This window comes from Magnolia sinica, chromosome 11 (assembly GCF_029962835.1).
Source record: "Magnolia sinica isolate HGM2019 chromosome 11, MsV1, whole genome shotgun sequence".
Taxonomy (NCBI): domain Eukaryota; kingdom Viridiplantae; phylum Streptophyta; class Magnoliopsida; order Magnoliales; family Magnoliaceae; genus Magnolia; species Magnolia sinica.
The window spans coordinates 28,367,327-28,393,200 of record NC_080583.1 but is presented as its reverse complement, the minus strand read 5'-3'; positions in this window follow the sequence as shown (position 1 = coordinate 28,393,200).

Here is a 25,874-nt window from a genome sequence, read left to right as displayed (position 1 = left end):
TTTAAATAGATTTACTAATCAATTCACTAATGCTTTATGAGGGAACCAATTCAATAAAGGTTTAGATCTGTTTTGCTGAATGAACGATATTTTAACCGCCCCATCATCCGGCTGGATAGGATAAGACTTCAATTCTAGTTGTGTTATCTAATTGAATCAAGTAAAATAACATTAAGGAAGCTATAAGTGGATCCTTGGTACTCTAGTATTTTATCTATTGATAGTTTCTTCACCATTAATCTCTTTTATCCTAAATTTAGCCATTGGTTTATATTCTAGTTTTAGTTCAAATTTATTTCGAAAATCACACAAATAATAAGTCTTTGTGGGTACGATTTCGGTCTCACTAAGTTATTACTACTTCGCAATCCTGCACTTGGGTTGACAAGCGAACACTTGCCGCATCCACTCCCTCAACAACCGATCTCACATGTTGCTTGAACATGTTAGAGGACATGGTTTATGTAGAAATTACACTGCTCAACCATAACATGTGATAACCTAGCATCCATGTAGGTCTATTAGATCCAACTGTTAACTAGTTCTAATCCATTCCCCCAATGGTAACCGAATTCACTTTCAAAACCCACCAGTCATAGTCATTAAAAATCCAACACATCCTCCTCCTGATGGGAGACAATGAAAAATACCGTAGAGATCTAATTTCCTTTTGAATGAGAGAACTAAGAAAATTATTAGTCAGGGCAACAATTATAAAGGGTAGGAATCATATGGAAAAACCCCCTACCAAACATATATCTTTGAGTAGAGACGTACTTAAAAGAGTAAAATCTAGAAAAATAAATGTTGAGGGTCAAATATTGCATATTAGACCCCAGTTATTGCATGATTTTATGAACATGATAATACTTGACGTCCTATTTTAATAATATTTTTGTTGCAAGTTGAATTTAAGAGCTTGGACTAAAAAAGGGCACTAAAAGCATGGATTTAACGCTCAGAAATCACCAAGGCAAGGGACGGATCCCAGGAGACCGAGATTGAAGAATTTACATACCAGAAATCCGAGAAAATCAAGCAATTCACGCTAAAGAGGCCTGAAAATCGTCCAGAATGCAAGGTAGCTACCCAATTGCTACAAGTGGATCCTTGGCACCCTAGTTACCACCTTTAAATTTATAGTTTTTAGTTTAATCATTCACTATTATTCTCTTATAATCACCTGATTTAGATTACATCTTCTTCTAGTTCTAGTTACTTTCAGATTGTGTACAAGGTTCAGTCCCTGTGGATTCAACCTCGGTCTTACCGAGATTATTACTACATCGTAACCCTATACTTGGGGTGTGAACAATTTTTTGGCGCCATTGCCGGGGATTGACGGTTACATTTTTTTGAGATTAACTACTTTTAGAATTAGGTTAAGATTAGGATTTTTCTAGTTTTTAATTGTAGGTTTAGGTTTTTCTATTTGATTTCTAAAAACTAACCTAACTTTCTTGTTTTGTAGGACCCCGATGTAGGCTTTTTAAATTAGTAATCTCTTTCTAATTTTTCTAATTTTTCTATTTTTAGGATTGGGGTTTTATTTTCTATTTTTAGAAACTTTCTAATTCTAGGATTTCTTTCCTTTTTAGAAACTAACCTTCTATTTTTGTTTTTAGAAACTTTTTAATTTTAGAATTTTTGTTTTTATGAACTAACTTCTTTTGTTTTCTTTTGTAGGATCTTAACATATGAACTTCCAATCTGGTAACTTCTTTCTAACTTCTCCTCTATCTAGATATCTTATTACGATAGGATTTTTCTTTTATTTTCTTTTTGGATTAGATTTAGAGTTAAGGCTTCACCATGCAAGAGTGGGAACGTCCATATGCTGAGATAGCTAAGAAATCTTGAGAAAGGATGTATGATGATTATGATGGGAAATAGCTTATGCCTCAAATATTTTCTGAAATTTTTTTCAATTAATTGAAATATGATGCTCCACTGATTAAGAAGTCCTTCGGTGATTATTTGAGGGAAAATAATTGCACTCCACGAGTTAAAAAAATAATACGTGATTATTGGAATAATGACGCGTATCAACTCCCGACCTATGACCTGTATGATTATGATCAGTAGAAACAGAAATATTTCGAAGTTGAGTCAGTAAAACATCATAGTAAAAACTCTCTTGGATCAGTCACCTTTGAATATCCATCAGAAACGATCCAAGAGGAGTCACCTCAGAGTTACACAGACTATGTTACTGACATGAGGAAATTATTAGAAGCACTTGAATCATGCCTCGATAGGCTAATGGAGACTAATTCATCCCAACCGCAACCCAAATTACAAATACAGTGTAAGGAAAGTGATTTCAACCTGACATATTGGAGAGATGAACCGCCAATCGATTTTGTTGATTACTCCTTTGGATTCCCTACTTATGATGAGATAATGGAGGGTAGTTCGTCCCAGCCATAACTCTATCCAGAAACAAAATACAAGGAGAGTGATCCTAACTTACTTATGGAGAACTCTGAAATTTAGATTAAGGAGTTGGAATCCATTAATGAGCATTTGACTCAATTTTTCGATGAGTCGATCTCGATAACGGTCCAAAGGAATAATCAAGAGACATTGTTGATTTTCAAATATAATGATATTGACACACTTCGCTCACATGATACACCTGATTTTAATGATGAAGAAGATGTTAGTTTATTCGAACCTCAACCCAATTTAAGAATAGAATGTGAGGAAAGCAATCCCATTCTAAGTGTGTACTGCACTGAATTGGAAGATGATGTATATTGGGATTTAATCTTAAGTTTGACCCATATTAATGATCAAGAGGTTTAGAAAGTTGTCGACCATAGTGATCTACTCCACCTATTTGACATAGCTAATTTAAATATGGAAGATGAACCACTTTCACCTAAACCTTTCACCCTTTGTGATGCATGTTTAGACCACTCCCTTGAATTGACTTATAAGATAGTTAGCGAGATGGATGAATTGCCTGATAAGATTTTAGAATTTGAAACCACCCAGTTGAAATCACCATCTGAACCGTCAAATTTTGATAATTCAATGCCACTTCTGAGTAGTATCAATGAACAGAGTCGTCACATTAATACTTCGTCTACTACCTTCAATCTATCTGTGCAGGGCTGGAGCAAGAGAGCATACCTCCATCTACTTTTAAAGACGATGGAGTCCTTAAGCATCTCATTACAGATTTCAATGTGGAATTTTCTAACTTTTTGGATGATTGCTTGACACACTTTGCAGATTCAAACGATCCTATGATAAAAGAAATAGTGGATGCCTCGCAAGACAATATCTCGGTGGTTGTCAAGGACCGAGAGAACCTTTACTCTGAAATCCTTCCTTCCCCAAATCCTAAAGTTTACCATTAAGGGAGGAGGAGCTAAAAATTGAATCGAAGTTTGAAACTTCGGAATGTGTTGAAACTACATCATCTTCTGAGAAATTTTCTGAACTTTATCTACTTGTATTCTCTGATTCACTATGGAATGGTAACTTTGAAACTTTCTCTATCACAGGTGAATCATATATACTTTTGATACCTCAAGCGATTCAATGACAATTTTTTGATGAGGTCCATAAATTTCTGAGGAAATTTATACTCTAGGGCATCAAAGCCTATTGCAAAAAGGGCTTTTGGATGACCTTGTTGAAAAACCTACTGAGAAATTTATCAAGATATTAGTCGGAGGAGGAACCTTGCGACATGACTGAGTATCTTTACCTTGCTTTCATAAGACTAGGGTAGTTTTCTTTTTGTCATTCTAGGATAGTCGGCTTTATGCCATTAGGATAGTTTGCTTTTTGTTGGTTTTACTCTTATGCAGAGCCACCGCTACGCTGAGATCTCTTTGGAAAAAAGCTTTTTGATTCCTTTATCAGGTACTATCTTTCCATCACTTCTCCTTTAATTTCGTTGTCTCATGTGCATTGCATGCTTATATCTTTTACATTGAGGACAATGTAGATTTTAGGTTGGGGATGAGAGATTAAGTTATTTAATCAGTATTTTCTTGGTCTTGAGCAAAAGTTGTGAATTTTTTTTGGAAATTCTTGTAAATTTGAAGTGATTTTGAAGGCCATCTTTGATTCAGAAGTATAAGATACATAGTGTTGGTAACTTACGACTCTTGGAATTAGTTATCTGTTAAATTTCATAGTTAAGTTTGAATTATTAATCTATAATTAGAAGTTTTAAACATTGATTGAGTCATGATTTTACATGTCACACCTAGCTTACACATTAAAGCTTTAGTTTGATATTGAATTGTTAAGTTGGTGATTATTAAGCATGGAAGGAACTAGCCTGACGAATTTGCCCATCATGTTCAATAAGAAGAAAAGATAAAGAAAAAAAGAATAAAAAAAGAAAACAAAAAAAAAAGAGTAAAAGAGAATATCTAGTTAAAAAATAGTTGTCGTCGAAAAGGGCTACCTATTAAAGATCTTTAAAAAGGTTGACATAGTGTGAAAGCCATTGATGGAAAAATCAAAAGCTGGAAGAGATGAAAAGTTGAATTGTAAGGTGAGTTTTGGTTTAGGTTATGGTTATCGTGAATGTTCTTGTGATTATCAATGTTATCATGAAAATAGAGAATTGAACCTTTGATTGTGATAAGCCGAGGTTATATTATACACCCATGAAACTCAATGTTTAGAATTGTTCTAATTGATAGGTTACTACTTTGAACTTGGCCATAAAGTTTACTGTGCGCTTGAGTCTAGGAGAAAGTAATTGCTAACATTGATGTATCTTAGAATTCTTGTACCTGAATTATTTTTCAAAAATCGCTTGGGTTTATAGAAATTGTCCCGTAATTCTTAAAATATTTTTCGCATACTTTACTTGGGACTAACAAAATGCTGGTTGAGGATTGTGTTGAGGGTCAAATATTGCATATTAGACCCCAGTTATTACATGATTTTACAAACATGATAATGCTTAAAGTCCTATTTTAATTATGTTTTTGTCGCAAGGTGAATTTAAGAGCTTGGATTGAGAAAGGGTACTAAAAGTATGAATTTAATGCTCAGAAATCACCAAGGCAAGGGATGGATCCTAGAAGATCGAGATCGAAGAATTTACACACCAGAGATTCAAGAAAATCAAGCAATTCACGCTAAAGAGGCCTGAAAATCATCTAGAATGCAAGGTAGCTACGCAATTGCTACAAGTGGATCCTTGGCACCCTAGTTACCACCTTTAAATTTATAGTTTTTAGTTTAATCATTCACCATTATTCTCTCATATTCACCTGATTTAGATTACATCTTCTTCTAGTTCTAGTTCTAGTTACTTTCAGATTACATACAAGGTTCAGTCCCCGTGGATTCGAGCTCGGTCTTACTGAGATTATTACTACATCGCAACCCTATACTTGGGGTGTGAATAATAAACCTTTCTCCCAAAATCAATTCGGGTCCTACGAAATTCACACCAATGTGGATTGTGAAAAATGATAGGTGATCTGTAGAAATCTATGTGAGCTTATAGGTAAATTTGAGGATATTAGACTCATTTTCATTTTGGTAGTTAAGCTTTAAAGTTGCTTCATTTTGGTATAATATGTTTTTGGTTAAACTCTCATTGGTTATGTTGCTTGATAGGTATATCTTTTAAATGACCATATATGCATGCTCCATAGTTTTTCATATTTATATGCATCCTATATTCCCTTGTTAGTATGTGCTTATAGGTAGAATCATGATGAAAAGGAGAGCTTAAGAAGTCCTAAAGGGGGTGAATAGGACTATACCAAATAATTGAATAAAGTGCCAAATAATAAATAAATCAGAGATCTCAATTGCTTAAGTATTGAAACGTTGCTTTCAATTGATTCGTATGACAACCTTCACTTAAAAAGTTTAGGTAGAATAACCTTATTTCATGAATACTATTAAAATCAAAATCCCAAACTTTGCAGGAGTAAATAAAATTAAATATTACAATCATTCACCACTTCAACTAAAATATAAATACAACCATTCACTACATAAAAGATAAAAACATTCACCACAAACACGGAGAATTATAGTGGTTTGGTGTGTCAACTGCTGTTCCAAAACCGCCACACCTACTCCACTCCCAAAATTACTCTCCACGTAATCTTGGCTTTCACTATGAATAAGGTTTTTCAGGGTCACCTTAAAACCTGATACAGTTATGATTTTGCCGGGCTATCACAAAAAAAACCCTTACTGAGATTTTCTGGCTATCTCAGAAAAATCAAAACAAGAAATGAATATATACTTATCTTTACCGTAGAAGAAGCTGTATCCGAAGAACCGCTTTTCTTGAATGTCCAATGTTCAATGTTAGTCATATATAAAAGGTCCAGGGTTTTATCGATTTTAATTAAGTTTAAACCAATAGCTACTTAGGTTAATTCTCTTAAATCTCAAAAAGGAAGAGTAGAATCACTCTCTTTAGAATCAGAATGATAGAGTCTGAGATTAAGGGAATTAAACAAAAGCTATAAAAATAATTTATAAACATCGTTCAATAGCTTGTGAAAAACTGGAACTTCTCTCCCTCTCTCTCTTGCAAAAGAATTTAGATGATTATAATCGATATTTCGGATTGAGAGAGAACCTCAATTTATAGGCTAATAAGTTGAATCTTTTTTCCTGGCTTAAGATAGTCTTCAACTAGCCTTAGCACCGGATTCTATTCCAACGGATTTTTGGATTTGAGCGGGATAAGATTTATCCGATTTTCAACTGGTCAAAGGCCCGGTTCAAATGGTCCAATGTAATGCCCTGAAATTCGGGGGTCGAGCATAACTCAGCTCCTGAGTTTCAAAACATCACTTATGCAACATATTTAATGATGGATGTATGTTGTCTGTATGAGTACATAAAACATGGAATAGATTAAGCCAAACTGTAAACATAATTCAGGGATAAGTGAAGGACGCAAGCGGAAGATTTAAAGAAATATAAGTGTACATGTGCAAGTCCCTGAAATACGTATACATACCAGGTCATACTTACAAGTGTTGCTATCAAAAAATACAAGCATCAAATGACATTATCTATTCCAAAAGAAAACCTAGAATTCCCGCACATCAGGACATGGCTCACAAGAACCCGCCTGAGAACTGCATAAAAGAAAATGCGGCCTCATCATCCTTGAACTCCTGCTCTGCCTCAGGGGTCGCATCAACATCTGCATCTAAGACAGAGTCTAGTTGGTGTTTAAACACCGTCCCAGAATGTGGGAGTGAGTGATCAACTCAGTGGAACAATAAAGCAAAGGTTAACATGTTATCAATTTAATCAAGCAGTAATGATAAAGCAGAACAATCAAACATGTCCTAATTACTCTTGTTAGTGCAAGGATGTATGTATAAATGATGCATGCCCTCGCCTTACTCCCTCGGCGTCTTCATCTTACGTTACGCATGACAACCTCCCGTAGTGCCAACAACTTCCACGCACATGCAAATGCGGTGTATGAACATGATTTTCAAGTTGTTATTAGTCCTTTTCATACAGCAGGATTGAGAAGCTAAGGTACCTTCCTTATATCAATTTCCACATAGTGATCCATTCTAGGGTCGTCAGTCTTAGGCCATCTCATACGATCATATGGTTTTAGGTCGCTGCAAAGGGCTCGTCACCAATCAATGCACGCCTATCATACCTTCGTTACTACTCTAAGGCTCGTCGCCTTAATGCAGTATCCAGGTATGCTCGAGGTCACTATAAAGGGCTCGTCACCAATCAATGTAGGCCGACAACACGAATATAGTGTCCCATATCACCATAATCGGCTCACGAGTCTGGTGTGCTCACTGGTCACTACGGGGAGGCTCGTCACCCCAGCGTAGGCTGACAGCTCGACCACGGTGTCCCATACCACCATGTCCGGCTCATGAGTCTTAGCGGATCAAGGTACAATGGTTAACGGGATTTCATCGATAAGTTTAGTACCCTAGATTCAAACAATAGCGTCCATACGTGGTGAACATACATCGGACAATCGGGTTACTTGACGAACTCGACTAGCACGAGCGCACGTTGGGTTGAACGACATAGAGTGCGCAAACACTTCGTGTGGCCAAACCACTGTCGACAACTCTAATATGACTCGGGTTCGTCAAATCACGTCCTTCGTGGCAAAAGCAACCTCAGCCACGAACTCAAGGTCGATTACCGATTTCCTGGACTATTTCCTAGTCCCAAACGTATTCCATTATAACAGATATGCATATACAATTTCAAACAGTAATGGAACAATAATTCGAATCACACCGTATGTGAGCATTTGAAGAATATCACTTAACATGGATTTCAACATAAGTAGTGCTTAAACTTAAAGAACAAAGAATGTAAATTGAATATAAGAAATCATGCACACCAATTAGGAGAGTTGAGAATCTCTTCTCAACCCCCGCAAATAGGATAATGTATTACACATTAGCCCATTCAACATTTCTACAAACACTTAGACTACATAGTTCAATATACATGAAGTATGTTGGAATACACGCATTTGGATAATTCCTTTTGCCAAGGAGTTGACACACATACAACTAGCACAAATACACGACAGTTAATCATGGCAAGCACATGTTCATATTTTATACGTATATGATACTTCCTACATTTACATAGAATACACAAATCTCAATATATCACATACATATTAGGAACGCAAAATAAACATAGCATTTGGCATGTGAAATTGCACCCATAACAAGAATAAACCATTAACTGGCATTGAAAGCCTTGAAAACTATAACCTATACGAATATAGTCCGCACCTTAAACCAGAAAAAGCGCACTGAACTGATTCAGACGATATGTCTTCGTCAACGGCGACTAAATAACCTAAGGTAAGAATAGAAATGAGCTACAACAACACATAGACTATTCTAAGCTCTAAAACAGATTAGGGTTAGATTAACTTACCCAAGAAGGAACATAGAATCGCTAGAATAACGATTCTAAAGTGATGGTTTAAGGATGTAGAGTAACAGGAAAGAATCTTAAGATGATTCACCAACTTCTCTCTCTCTTTTCCTCTCTCTCTTAGCTAGGGTTAGGAAATTCGTATGGAAAAGAAAGCGAGGGTTTTAAGGTCTTTATATAGGCCTAATATTGATGAAAATAGCCCCAGGGCCAAGGTATACTTAGGTTATAACCAAATCAGGCCTCTTTTGATCCAACGGAACACTTCTGGTGGTTCTTTCTCCACGTGCGGTCGGACTTAAGCTCACTGACCATGGATCTAGGTCAGGCTGAGTTTTCGTACCGATCGGATTTACAAATCAGCCGTGGCAGACCACTCTCAATTCAACGGTCATCGAAACTCGATCAGCTCCACAAATACTACGACATGCTTGGGCCATCTTCCCTGATCCAAGGGTGAAATTGGGTCAGAATCCAACGGTCAGATTGCTTAAAATCGTTGCGCAAGCGACACGACTCAGATTTCATAAAATCATATTAAATTTCTCACCGTTCTCACACTCTTCACTCCGGACTCAATCAAATCGACCCAGGACATCATCTGGACTTGATTTTTGAAGTGATGGTCAAGTCCAACATGGTGACCAAAATTGTCTAAGATCATCGCTATCGGACTTTTGACGCGCGGTCCAGGTCCGATCCAAAGCTTCTAAAAATTCCCGAGAGCAACTGGATTTAGCGTTGAATCCCAGATTTCAGAGTAACATAGCGCTAACAATTCTACAGGTTTTGAGTCCTGCAGATCAAATTTAAAGTGATTGATGCTAATTTCACAAGCAATCGAGTTTAGCACTAAGTAACCCACCAATAATTTCTAAGGAAAATAGAGGTAGTACTCGGGTCTTGGCACAAAATTTTTCGGGTCATTACATCCAAGGTGGTCTTCGACTGGCCGAAGATGCCAGAATCTGAACTGATTTAGTTGTTCGACATCAAGTCGAGAAACCTAGGGCTGGTCGAAGATCCTCCTTCGATTAGTTGAACAGACCATTCGACTGGTCGAATTTGCAATAGAAATTCAATTTTACTTTGGTTTACACTAGGACTGGCCGAGAAAAACTTAGACTAGTTGAACCAAATCTTAGGCTAGTCGAATTACAAGCCATCATAAGTATAAAAATTAAAATTAAATAGTTTTTGAAAGCACCTAAACCTAAGGTCTTTCTAGGATTTATAATACCTGAAATGACTGAACTTCTTTGTCTTGAAGTAGATTAGAGACATCAACTTTTCTTCGGAGCTTGATCTTCTATTAGAACATCAATTGATCTTGACTTCATTTTGAGCTTGATCTTCTAGTAGAACTTGGACCAGGCTTGAATATTGATCTTGAACCATACTTGAAGATCACTTGACAAGTTGTTTTGACTAAACGGAATTTGACAACTAAAGTGTGCTTTAAACATTATAGCACTTACACATGATTTATCAAGCTTTCTATATTTCTAATTTTATTGGTATTTCTATGTAATAGACTATTTGTCAAATACTGATAAAAATGGGGAGAAAGATCAAATCCTAACAAAACAAGTTGAATGATATTTTATAGGTTTTATTTACTATGAGGAATTAATGAAGATATGGTGAGCATTTGAGGGGGAGCGACGCAAGTGTTTACATGTCATTTTTGTAATTAAGTTGTAAATATTTATATTCGACATATAATATTTTTAGTTGTTTTGGGTTGTCATTGGTATGAAGCATGTATGGTCTAGTAAAGTTTTATCACGTAATTGACAGAGGGGAAGATTGTTAATTCATTAGTTTTGTTAATGACGTGAGCTAGGGTGTTTTCAATCACTTAAGCCTCCACATAAAGACATTAAATACTGAAGACTTGAAGCATCAAGGCTGAAGATAATAGGAAACTCATGTGGTGCCTTGGTAACCCTAACTGTAGAGCCCTTTAGTTCCAAAACAACCTACCTTATATACTTGTTTCAAATACAAAAACTCTTAGTCATTAGGTTTGTGCCGACTAGATCGTGTATAAAAGAAAGATAAATCATATGCACAATTTTGATTGATCATCAATCAATCGAGCAAACCTTCGATTGGTCTCAATCGATCAGAGGCCCTTCGCTCGATCGATCGAAGATCGTCGAAATAGTCTAGAAAACTTTTTTTTTTTTTCATATTTCATAGAAATATTTATCAATCGACATATCAAGTTCGATCGATCAAAAGTGGGCAAAAGTATCCAACAAACTTTTTACCTTTTTATTGAAATAAGTTCGATCGATTGATCGTAGCAAGCTGTTATAGATCTGTTGGAGTTTTTTTTTTTTTTTTTTTTTTTTTAAATTTTAATTTATAAAACTAAAAACCAAATCTTTGTGGAAGTGATAATTTTGAGTGAATTAGAAGCCATAGTCTGTCATAATATTTTTCAACACTTTTAAGTTTCATGTAAAGAGATTCATGCCCTCTTTATTGTGATTAATCACTCTAATGAGCTTTTCAAGCTCCATTTGATGAAGAATATGGTATCTTGCATTCTCTAAACTTTATACATCAATTCTATAGGAAAATTCCAAAGTCAATCATCATTGTTGATGCAAAAATTCAATTGGATCCTGCCACGTCTCTTGTTAGCCGGAGTACCTACGATTTATTAGAAATCAAGAGAAGACATTGGAGGCGCCGATTAAGGCCGGGGATCCTCCAATGCTTAAGTTAGGTAGTTTCACAGGACGAGTAGAAGAAACGAGATATTTGTTGTGTGGACCTTTACTCATAGTAGCGGGTGTATTTATAGGCTTTTGGGAGTAGTAGTGTATATGACAATGCTTCTCTATAATGGATGCATATTGCAAAAGGGATCTTCTTCCGAATGCATCGTGGTTATCTCTCTGATATCCACGGCGAAGATCTCAGGAAGATTTTTTCTTAATATATTCTAAGTATATTTGTATTTTGAGCTGGTGGTTGATATCCACGGTGAAGATCTCGAGAAAAACACCTTGGCCTTGAATATCGACCTTAGCCTCAAGTATCAACCTCAGCCTCGGAGGTCGGCCTTGACCAAAGACCTCGACCTTGGAGGTCGGACTCGGATACTGACCTCCAAGGTCGAGGTCTTTGGTCAAAGCCGACCTCTGATCCTGAGGTTGATACTCGAGGCTAAGGTTGGTATTCGAGGCCGAGGTGATTTTTTGGCCCTCAAGTAATCCATAGTTTTCGAGTCTGTACATCTGGTCAGTCCATTTTTACTCATAACAGTAGCCCTCTACTTTAGAGCATTTTTCAGGCGCTCGAGAAGTAAGTTAGTGTATATTGACACCGTGTGATGCCTTGCGCCAAAGAGATCGGGAGGTTGAGAGGTCAGATGGAGTAGAGTTAGTGGTTCAAGCAATTGTAAGATCAATAAGTTGATTATTCAGTAGTAGATCATGCACAGTAAAATTAATAGGAGGGACCTTTTTTTTTCCCTTCAACTGAAGGAAGTCCCAGTCATTGGCTGATGTAGAACTAATAGGAGAAAATTTTTTCCTTTCAACTGAGGGAAGTCCCAGTCATCGATTGTGTAGATCGGATAGTCGAAATTTGAAAAAAATTCTCTTCCCCTGACCTGGGGAGGTTCTTTCATAGTAGAATTCACAGTGGAGGACTTTCTTCTCTTGCTCTAAGAGAAGTTCTCGTAGTTGGTTGTATAGTTCGGATAGTCGAGAAATTATTTAAAAGAATTTTCTTCTCCTAACTTGGGGAAGTTCTTTTATTGTAGAAGCTCATAAATCAGTAGAAAACACAATAGTAGAATCATGAGTCCCTTTTTCCATTTTAAAAAGGGAGCTCACCCTTAGTTGAGTAGGTCAGGGTTGGTCGACGAGTCTTATTACCAAGCTCGGTTGATTGGTTCAACTTGGTTGTTAGGTTTCCTTGACCAGCCCAACTTCCTCAAGTACTTACTCCGACTTGGTGTTCAATGGAGCGTACCAATGGAAGTGACTTTCAGGATGTCGGTTGGTATGATGGTCTCGGTCTTCTCCTGCATAGCTTTGACGAAGGTCGGTATTTGGGTGTAGTAGGTTTGACGGATATCGCCGATCTGACCTCCCAATTCCTTGAGTTCTTCCTTTTATGGGCCCTCGTTCTTGGCTGTCGCCTCGGGAGCCTTTGCATGCTTCTTCTTCTTCAACATGTGACGCAAGTCGGAGTCGACGGACATTATAGTTTCCGAGGTGTGGGAGGGCGCATGGCTCGAATGCCCAGGATGTTGCTTGATTCTCTACGAGTCGATCGATGCTTGAGGTAGTGCAGAGACCTCGGTTGCTGCCCATGCATCTGCCTCCTGGTCAGGAGGTGGGTTTTGTTTATCTAAGATTTGCTTTATTCGGTTAATTGGGCTACTTTTACAATGATCTAAGGGCTGAAATTCGATATATATGGTTAATTTATGATAAATAGGCATGGTATAAAATTTCACATGAAATGGATCATGAGAATTATATCATCTAGAATTCAAGGATATACGTTAATGTCATTAAGTATTTACGATTTTGTCATATTTTATTTCTCCAAGTTCCACTGTCCATAACGTTGGATTACACCATCCAAATACATTGAAATTTGACATTCTTTATTTTTCATTCTCTTTCCATCGCTCCATTTTGGGCCTTGATCGCTTACAGATGACCAAGATGCTTTTTTAATGGGCTGTACCGCCCTGAGGTTTAAATCAACGCTTTCATATATATCCAATAAAGAAGTCAGCCTGTAGTTGTGGTATATACCTTACGATCTTTGATCTGAGCAGTCCATTCTGATATTTAGGCGGCCCATTTGACGGATCCAAATATGATGGATGGTCAGATGATATGTTAAAAGTATGAAAACTTGATGGTTAGTACTCTAATAATGTATGTAGGTGGTTGTATGGTCGGTTTTGTAAATGGATGAATATAAGTAGGTTTTTGGAGTGATCAAGAGGTAAAACATGTATACCATTAGATTTAAGTGACTTGTTCACATGTGTAAGTTCCTCAAATTGTAGTCCTGATGGTGAGTTAAGTATATTCATAGGTGGTTAATAAGATGAACGAATCAGCATCTTGATTCAATATATGTACGAGCGGATGTAGAGATCAGGTAGTTAGTTTACCATGATCGAGTGGTCCAAATTCAAAGTGGAAGGTCATATATCTTTATCTAGCGGTGAATAGTTGATTGAACGGTTGGTTATGATGAACAAGTGAGCATACCTGGATATATGATAAGTTTGTCCTAAAAATCAACGGTCGGATTACTTGATATATGGATGAAGATTATTCCCAATAGTCAAATTCAGGTTAGAGAATAGATGTAAGGTTAGGATATGCTAAAATTTTGACATACATATGTATATAGTAAACTAAATTTCATGGTAACACTTAAAAACTTTCAATACTTGGGTATTGAAAAGTTCGGGGTGTTACAGTTATCTCCAAGACCTGCTAAAGATGCATTCTACCCAACTAGCTTGGTCTTTTAATAATTATCGAGTCTCCAAAAGCCATTTTTATCAAATCTTGGCTATAAGTCGAAGAGTAGTTAATTTATTCCCATTGTAGGTGGGGTGTTTACATTACCCTAAGGAATTGTTGCTTCCATTAGAGAATTATTGAGTATTTGGACTTTACTTGTGGAATTATGAGAATGCCGGTGTACCATGCACTCAAAGAAAGTCATGCCTAGTGACTTTCATTAATTTATGCGAATTGTTACATTTCAAGATGTGGTATGCATAAGCCGTTAATTACACCCATGGGTAAAACCATTTATCAAAAGGTAAAAACTAGAATAGGTGTCCCCCCCATGGCATAGAACATGTTTTGTATCGTAGTTCTTCCTGAGAGTATCTTGAACCAAGAGGCTCATGATAGCCGTGGTGAACATGAACAATTGTCAATGATGTCATGAGGGCTAACATGTTAGAGATGGGCAAAAAATGCTTATCTACTTCCCATCATCAGGTAATGAGACCCTTTGCATCGAGCAATTGCTATGAAGGGGTTTGTGCCTAATTTGAAGACATGGACGTGTGAGAGGTACATTATGGGTTGTCTGCATCAATAATCCTTCTGTAGGGTATAGAAGAACTCACACTTAGGTGTAGATGCTATTTATAAGTCTATGTTGCCCCTACACACGTAGCTCGATCCAATAGTTCTTGGCGCAATACATCAGAGTTGTATTAGAAAAGGCTCAAACGTAGCACATGGCCAATCCCTTTAATAGAGTTCTAGCAAATGACATAAGGTACTCTCACTGAAGGGGAAAAATGTTCAGGTAAATGAGACTTGACTTTAGAGCGTCTAGGCATGAAGTTCCAAATTGTCAAGTCCTACTTAGTCCTGTACTTGTCCGAAGTTGATTCTCTCTATGTATCTATCTTTGTATATCTATGCATATTTGTCAAATTAAGTGTCAGTGGTATGTATAGGCCCGTAGGCGTAAATTTTCTTGTTTCTAGAGGTGAGGTCCTCTGCACTTGCCTTATCGTTTTCATGCCGACAAAGGTTTATGCGGATTACGCAAAGCTTATCGTTGGTTTTCTATTTCCTAGTCGCAATATGATGATGTCAATTTTCAGGCTAAGGCTGCTGAAGCTGAGTTTACGTGGCAGAAAGATGCCATTGGATGTGTAAGGGCTCATTTAGCTAAGTTCCAAAATTTAGGCGCGAACACCCACATCAAGGTGGGTCCCATATAATGGATGGTCTAGATAAAAGTTTGGACCCTAATGATCAATGGTGCACATCCAAGGCATGCCACGTATGATGGACAACCCATGTTGATGTTGGACCCTGATGTTGGATGATCCACATTAAAGGTGGGTTTTGTATGATGGACGATCCACATTGAATGTCTAACATGATGGATGACCTACATCTAAAGTGTGCCTCAAATGATAGTAGAGCACATCCAAGTTAGGCCTCGTAAGGTGGATGGTCCTCATGAAAGGTAGCCCCACACAATGGACAATTCATATGGAAGACTCTAACTGGGCCAACATAATAAACGGTCCACATAAAGGTTAGCCCCACATGATAGATTGTGGATATTAAAAGTAGATTCCGCATTGACAAGTAAAATCAGAAGAGATTTGAAAAGAAAAGTGAAAGACCAGAGAAAGAGAGATTAATGGAAGAGATTTAAAATTTGCTTTAATATTTGAAACCAAATTTTATACTTTTTAACTGATAACTATTTACTAAAATATACTTATTCATGTGTAGATGCCCTCAAACAAGAAATAGCCTGATTCATAGAGCAAGTGGGCCACCTTGTAAAAAATGAATAGACAACTAGAACAAAGTTTTGCCATTTGTGAATCCTAAATACACATGCATGCTCCAATTGATGAGCAAGTTGCCATGATTCTTAGGCCAGGGGCTCTATATGGTGGGCCCACCTCATGGACAGCCCTCAAGAATCATGTCTTGTATAGAGATTTTGAAACATGTATCCTTCACTGAGGCCAAAAAAAAAAACCAACAACGAATCAACCATAGATCAAAATGTGTTGATGGCTATGTAGGCCAGAGATTTTTTGTAGCATTGTTTCAACTCTATAGTGTGGATTTCAAAATTTGTATTTTGTGAGTAGTGTGATTTTTATTAAAGGGTCATTGGAAGACCCAAATGGATGGCGTCCAAATCTTTTATGATGCGTTTGGATGCTCACTTGAAGTGAATTGCATTGACTCGGTTCGATAAAGGGGAAATGAGAAATGTTGAGGCTGGCCCACTCTAATCGGTAGTGTTGAACCCTTCTGCAAGTTGGAGTTTTGTTGGTCAATATGAATAATAAATAAATAAAATAGTGCCATAGGGTCTTGGGTCATTTTTACTTTATTGAACTGATGATTCACAATTCAATTGAGCATCACAACAAGCCCTTGTTGATAAGAATCAGAATTCCGCCTCCTCGCTCATGAAAGAGTTAAAGAATAAATTAAAGATACATTATTATTTTTTTTTTATTTTTTTTATTTTTTTTATTTTTATAAATAAAAATTAAAAAGGACCATGTTTGGAAAGTCAGGGGCCAATCCCAAACAAATCTTTCGAGTGATCTATAGAGAAAGGTATTGAAATGACTAGCTAAAAAGCTTGCTTCCCCATCTAGAGAATAAAATCCTGATGCTACGAAGAAAATCGCTCAAGGGATGCCTTCACGTTCATATTATAGATTCCTTGCATACAATCACGACTCCCATAAGAATTTATCCTCCTTACATCGTTTTAAAATATCATTAACTTTTTGAAAACTTCATTTATTCAAAAACGAATTTGAAAATTCAAGGAAAATTTTCTTTTGTGTTTAATCCCACATTGGATGGAGTGAGAGAAAACTTTTGTTTATAAGACTTACCGCGTGGACTGTTTTCCCTTGGAGAAATTGACATAGAGATACCCAGTATATATGTACTGGAACATACGCATGTACGCAAGGGTATGACTATAGTGACACTCACGTGCGCATCATGTCACAAAGTGCCAGAGTTTCATGATTGCTGCATGTAAAACCAATATTATTGTATTTATCAGTTTCCAATATTATTAGTGAAACACTTTTCAACAACATGTGGTACGGTCAGGATGGCTTTAAAGCTACAAGCTTAAGGGGTTTTTTTTTTTTACACACACATACCCCCCACACACTTACGCCGTAGTGGAATTTCACCACCAATAGGTACTCGAACCCTGACCAGGTGTTGAAACTCCTAGGAGTCTACCACTGGGCATTCACCATCATTTTTAAATGTGTGTACATGTAAAAGGTCTCAAGTCCAACCGGTGGGACCATAAGTTATGGCCCACCCAATAGATAACTTCCAACCTTTTATGTACGTGCGATATCCAATATCTCCAATAAGTTGGCCCCATAACGTGGATCACCTTATTTCAAAGTCTTCTATATCAACTCATTGTGTGGACCGCATTTGTATTATGCTATTGATATCAATTCATGCAATTAGTTTTCATGGTGTGGCCCACCTTATAAATAAATCCTGATGATTTTTGCTTATATGATCCTTATGATTGAGCAAGCTTATTAGAATGGTTGGATTTCACCTGCACTTAATAGGCCAGAAGTTATCCATTAGGTGAATCGTGTGGTCCAACCGGCCGGACTTGAGACCTCCTCGTACACATACACATACTTTCGGGTTTTCCTAACCCCTCCACCTTGATGGGACCGTCGCAATGTCTAAAACCTTTTGAATAACATATACGACCACGGAATCATGGATCAGAGTGGTTCATTCATTGATAAGCAAGCCATATTGCAGAATTCATGTTAATCAAATTATCCTAACCCTTTGACCCGGAGCAGACGCCCTCACTATATCGGCTTTACCATTTTCTTCACCTCTTTATCACTGGAGATGCTAGTGTAAGGAGTATATTAGACTCAGCCATAAAAATACATTTGACTCGAGTCACAACTAGCAAGATGAATCTCAGAATCTATGACTAGCTAGAAAAATGTATAACAAGATTCTCCCACTTACGTGATGTTTGTGGTTGATATGCATGGTAGATTTCAGGAAGGGCCTCAGATATGGAGATGGAGTTAGGTATCATTTATTGTCCACACAATGTGTCTGACTTTACATGATTTATCGGTTGTTAGGATATTTTAATGGAATTTCAACAATATCACATCTAACCTTACTACGTGGGATTTAAGATCTCAGGTAGGGAAAAAAATAAACAAGGGCCTAACCCTGCTATGCAAGGTTTGAGTCCTCAAGTAGGTAAAAGTAAATAAAAATGAAAGAATATAGATATGAGAGAAGGATGGCAGCAAATAAAAGACTGAGCGTGTGCTTCTGATGCTCTTGAAATGTGCCAAGTGGGATGTGAATTGATTTAAGATGTGGGAAGAAACAGAAAAAGAAAAAAAAAAAAAATAGACACTCTTTCTCTATAAAATAAATAGTTAGATGTTTCGGATTCTAACCCTACTCTTGTCTTTTAGTGACTTCGATGTTAGTGGTCTCTAGAGTCGAGCAGGGCTTCAGCATCATCAAAATCTCAGCTCGCCGTCACCCAATACACCCCTAAACCTAAGGAACCCTCCTGTAGTGTTTTCTCTCCTGCAAAGCCCTTAAACCCTCGTCATTGACAATTGCTAACTATTTAGAGACTAGCTACTATGCAATTTATGTAGACATAAACAGGTGTTCCTTTATAGGCTCTGGGTTTGCTCGTCTTTTGTCAGCTTTGACAGTCAAAGAATAAAAAGGGAGGCTATGAGTGAGGGGAAACTATGTTGACAGGCAGTCCTTGAAGGTCCTCATATCGATTTTGCCCGTTTTTATACGTCAAATGGAACATATGGAGGATTTTCAAGGTTTTAAGAGCCGAGATGCATGGCCTTAATTTACTTACTATTGGGTTTGGCGTTGGCCAATCGGATCCAGTAGTTATCTATGGGAGGTGCAAAAGATCCCTCGAACTTAATCCGCTTGGATTTCCCTACTATTGGAGTCTAGGAACTGTGGATTGATCGAAGATGTCCATGGCCAAAAACCTTCGGACAACTTGGAAAATTGACCACTATCTAATTTCAACTGTTGTGGACCTGCCGATCCGGGCAATCGATCACCCCAGGGTCAAGCCAAGGTTTCCTACCAATCTAGCTAGGTTTTGAGGCCTTCTATGTTGGTCGAAGTGATTTTACTGAAGTGGTGTACGCTTCGAGTGTCCGTAGGGTCTATGTACTTTGATCAACATGAGATATGTTGGGCTCCTAATCTATCGATCCAGTCCGTCGATTGCTTCCGTGACTAGCCTAAAGTGCATTTTGTTTGACTTGTCATGGTTTTCAATGGGTTTTGGTTCTTTTAGAGACGTTTTTAGATAAGCCTTGCCAAAAGCCAAAGAGTAAATTTATTCTCATTTTGGGTGGGGTGTCTATAGGGCCAAATTATTATAACCATCAGTTGTTTACAAACCATAGATCACATGGGTAGAATTATCAAACAAAAGTGCTACTTTGGAATCATAAGTTAAAGTGAGATCTATCTAATAGATGTTTCAAGATAATGATAAAAGCTATTTTATTTCTCCTCTCATTCTTAGTTGTCTATTTTTCATTCTATTGGGATGCTCAAGACCCAAGTAAGGCTACTCGAAAACTGAATTCCAAGCCCATGAATTATAGTATTTAAACTTTAACATCTCATACACGATCATTTATTCCATTCATAAAATCAACATTAATATAAAGAGACATTCTTGTTGTGAATCTGATTGGGCTTTGATGCCACTTTGTTATAATTCCAAGCTATAACAAACCTTGATTAACGTTAGATATTAGAAATTTGGATTTAACACCACTGTTAATCCTTCACTTTGTAGAAGCATGTTCAATGAAGATAAAATAATCAAATAGACACAACCAACCAAAGCAAAACACAAACACATAATTTTTACATGGAAACCCTTATGGGAAAAAACCATGGGACAAAGAGATGGAGATTTCTACTATAATTAAAAGCATAAGAGTTACACCACTCACCTTCTTCAATTACTGTAGCAACTCAATCTCCCCTTGCAATGCACACCCAAGGAAAGCCCTAGCTCATGAGAAAATCCCTTCTCAAACCCTAACAAGTGAAGAAAACATTCTCATCTTGTAAAACCCTTACCCTTCGAGAGAAAACACTCCTATTACCAAGCCCTCATTGTAATTAGGCTCAAATACCCCGATTTCTGTAAACTGCATAACTTAATCAGAATTCATTGGTTAGGCTGATGCCACCATTAGTCGAACCGATAGAACATGCTCTTCTCTTGAGAAAACCCACACTCTATCAGTCGAATTGATAGTCAGTCAGTCAGATCGACAAAGCTTTATTTAGCAGAATAGAAGGATTCACAAATCTCCACTTTGATTTGAATTCTGCCAAGTCACCCTGATGATCTCTCACGCTAGCCTCCACCTTGAGCGTAGACCGCTCCCTGCATCCTCCACCTAGAACATAGCTCCATTCGCACCCCTATGCAAGGGTGCCCAATCTCATCAGTGGCTTGTGAGATTGATTAAGAGACTTGTCTATGGTCATCGACTTTGTCAACATGTCCACGACATTCTTGTATGTATGAATCTTTTGAAAATGAATATCTCTTGAAGCAATGAGTTCCTATATCTTATGGAACCTCACGTAGATGTGCTTGGTTCTCACATGATACACTTTATTCATCGCTAGATAGATATCATTCTCACTATCCCAATGCAATCGAATCACTTCTTTCTTTAACCCAAGTTCTCTAATTAGAACCTTCAATTATAATGCCTCCATTGACACCTCCATCCCAACCATATATTCTTCCTCTCTCGCAGACAATGCTATCGTAGATTATAACATAAATCTCCAACATATCGGTCTTTCGACTAATGTGAAAACATATCATGTAGTGGACCTCTTGTTGTCTACATCTCCTACATAATCCGTATTCACATAGCCTATAACTCCACCTAAAGCTCCATGTCTCCTAAACATGATCTCAGTATCGATTGTCCCTTAAGATACCCGAAATTTTACTTAATTGCATTCCAATGCTCTTTTCTTAGATTCGCCATAACTCTATTAACCACGCTACCTATGAGACATTTGGCCTCATGAAAACCATAACATATATGAGACTCCCCACGACAGTCGTGCACGACACCCGTGACATATCTGAAATCACCTCTTTAATGCTTGGACATGACTTGGATGACAACTTAACACTTTATCCTTGAAAAAAAAGGTTAAGTCATGGTTACATTCCTTAAGACTACGGTCCATTGGCACATGGGCTGAGATGACAAGGGTTTTTTTTTTTTTTTTTCTGATTTTTTCTTTAACCTAGGGTTTTTAGGTTCTTTAATTTCAGAAATTTTTTTATGGGTTTTGTTTTAGATTTTCTAATATCATTAACATTGTTTACTTGTTTTTGTTAGTAGGAGAATCTAATTTTAATTTATCTCTGCTGGTAACGTCCCTCCTCACACCTTCTACTTGTTTTCCTTAATTGTTGTAGGATTTTTATTTTTAGGTTAAGAATTAGGGTTTCATCATGTTCATACAAGAGTGGACACTAGAATACTCTAATCAACTTCTAAGAGACGAGAAATTGGCCAAGGGTTGTTAGATTATCATGTTAGAAAATAACCTATATCTCGTAATTTAACTGAATCAACAATTGAGAGCCGACCGGGATATGATTTTCCGTCGTTTAATAAGTCAATACATGATTATATGAGGGAGAATAATTATCATTCACCGGTTAAGAAGACAATGTGTAATTATTATATGGGTGATAACGCTTATCAATAACCATCAAGTACACTCACATATGACTCGCATGATCTTAATTGGTGGAACTATCAGAGCATAAATGAGAGAGGTGAATGTTGAGTGCTAAATATTGCATATTTTTCCCTGTTTATACCTTGATTTATGAACATGATATCACTTAGTCGATATATTTATGCATGTTTGTCTTGTAAAGTGATTTCGAGAGCTTAAAGTGAAAATGATGCTAAAAGCATGGATTTAATGCTCAAGAATTTTCAAAGCAAGGATTGGATATTTGAAGGCCAAGATTGTCCAAGATCTAAGGAAACCAAGTGAAGAAGTAAGAAAATTGAATTTATAAAGTGCAGAAATTCAGAACTGCTAAACTTGACTGTTCGATTGCATCGAATACATTTCAATGACATTAAAGTAAGTGTTTGATGTCATCGAATGACGATCGATCACATCGAGAATTTAGCGAAAAATCAAATTTTCATTTCCATCGAAGACCCTTTGATGCCATCAAAGGTAAGTTATTATATCATCGAAACCAGTTCGATGACAAGGAGAATTTCTGATTTTTCAAGCTCAACTCACTGGACAGTTTTGGACCAATTTTGAATGCATCGAGGAGTTGTTCGATGACATTAAAGACTGTTCGATGACATTGACAACTTACACAATGCGAAAGGCGTGCATTTCCAATTCGAACTCAACTTGAACTTCCAACTTTGATGACATCGAAGTTCCATCGAAGGTGCATATAGTACGTAAAATTGAGGTAGTTTCCAAAGTCAGCCAAACAAAGCCTATATATTTGGGTTCTATAAGGGATTTTAAACACGAATTAGGATTAGAGGAGTAGAGTAAAAGGTTAACTTCTTCCAAGGAGTTCTTTTTTCTTCCTTAATTAGTTTTTCATATTTTTCTTTAAGAGTTTTAACTTAATCATATCTTTGGTTGGCTAATCTCTTAACTAGAGCTAAGAGGTGAAGCTTGTTGCCTATTATAATGCTTTTTCTTTAACAAAAACTGGATTCCAATCCATTCTAATCAGAAGATAACATAATAATATCAATTATAAACATCCAACATATATTATAATCATGATAGGCTTAATCTTTCATGAAGATCTAGGTAATCACATCACAGGGAATCGAAAGCCTCTAATGTACCTAGAGGTGACAATAGATTAATCAATTTTATAGATTAATTCCATCTCCAATTTAGGAATTCAATCACATCCATTTACAATTCAATATAAATACCTTAACTTTAATTGAAAAATGAAATAAATATAAAATATCAATAAAAAGGTCCATCCCTTATCCATAGCTAAGAGATTAGCCTAACATGACTAAAAAAACTATAAAAAAGAAAAAGAAAAATAGAACCAAATGATTACAAAGGAAGGATGATTCCGAAGAAGCTTTATCACTCTTAGGTCTCTCTCCCAAGCTCGAATTTGTATTTAAAAAAGCCTAAAATACCTCTTTGTCTTCCTCAGGTTAGATTGAACCCTCCTTTGGTGGCATCAAACCTAACTTCAGTCGCACCTAAGTGTTGAGTTGAATTAACTCTAAAAATCATTATTTCTTGTTGGATTGTTTTGTACACTTTCAGTCAGACTGAACCAATCTTAGGTGGGGACTGAACAGTCTGTTGATTTTGTTATTCAATTGTGTGATTTTTCAGTCTTTTCTCTATCCTTTGCACATGGTTTCCTTGGATCTTTGGCATGTGAATTCTTTAATAATGACCTCCAAACATCCAAGTCTTCACTTGATTAGTCTTTGAGCTTTAATTCTCCTTCTTAAGCATGATATCATCTTTGAGAGGATAAATATGCAGTATTTAGATGTTATCACACCCCTAACCAGCATTTTGCTAGTGCCGAGAAAAACATGCGAAAAATTTTGAATTCAAAAATAAATTCCAAAGAGAGTTAATCTTGTAATCTCAAGTAATTTCAAACCAATGCAATCCAGAGAGAACTAAATCAAGCATATCATTCACCTAAGTTTCAGTACCTTAATAAATATTCCGATTGGCTTTAAAGTAATAATAATAATATAATTGAATAAATCCCAACATTATATTTCATGAATAGAACATGTAACCTAGACTGAACACCACCATAGATCTAGTTCTTCCACTTTCATATCCACAATGATAATCAAAGAAATGATCAAATTAAACAAACCAAAACTTGTTTTACATTTCAACACTTCACTCTTCAAGATCTTGATTTTTTCTTCGATGACTTTCATTATATTTCTCATTTTCAATTTATTATTATTTTTTTATTTTTTTATTTTTTACCAGACATTCTTTTCATGGACAATTCAATAGGTAACCCTTTTTTACAACTATTTTTTAGCTCGGTACTTTTTTTCCTTCTTACTTTTCTTAATGAACATGATGGACAAATTCCTCAAGATAAGTGGTATACCTCGATCCATAGCTCAAGTGGTAGACTGAGTGAAGATATCCTCATTTTAACATTGAGGTCTTGGTATCGATTCCCTAGTGGGGGTGGCTAATGAAAGTGTCCTAGTTTGTCAGATTACATGAGTATTGAGTCAGTCTTCAAGTGAACCCCAAGATGAAGATTACAAGATCAAGACCTCAACCAGGAAGAAACTCGAGTGCTCCAAACAAGTAAACGAAGCCTCACTTCCCTAACCAAACCCTTGAGATATATGACCCCATTTAACTAAGTCTTACCCCCAATATATCTTAAATCATCTTTTCGTAAGCTTAAATTTTGAATACTTGAAATATTAGAGGAGTAAACATGAACTGTACAGGTAAAATCAATTTCATCAATTTGTAATCAAAGACATTTTCGATTTTATTGAACATGGTTCGATTGCTTTGAGAAATAGGCCCATTCTATTCAGCAATAAAATCACCATTTACTGAGAAATATTAATTATATTGAATAGAGTTCGATGATATCAAAATTCAAATTTCGATGGTATTGAGCCTGCTTTGATGGCATCGACTTAGGGTACTCCCTCTACACAAAAAATATTCTCTAAGTATTCATCGATATAATTGAGTCACCTTCGACTACATTAAGAGTAAGTTCTCGATGGAATCAAAGACTGTTCGATACATAAAAAATTAGGAACATTTTGTCCAGCAAGCCATTTAGGTATATACATCTTTTTTATTACATCGAAGACCATTCGGTGTTATTGAAGTTCAAAATTCGACAGCATCGAATTATGATCGATAGTATTGAAAATTGAGACAAAATCTTCCAACAACCAAAGGTAATTTTTCTAAAGAGAATTTGATGAGATCGAACCACCTCTCGATTACATCAAAGTGTACATCGATAGAATCAAAGGGTGCTCCATAAAATTGAGCAGAAACTGTTCTACACAAAAATGAATATATGTGTGTAAGATGTCGATGCAATCGAAGAAGGCTCGATAACATCGAAGTTCAAATTTTGATGTTATCGAAGACTACTCAATAGCATTGACAAGGGCAGATTTCTGCCCATTTTTTTCCTGTTGGGATCTTCTTTATATATACCGAGGATTGTTTCTTAGTAAAGAGAGCAAGAATTGAAGGATCTTGAGAGAGTTATTGTAACCAATCATACCC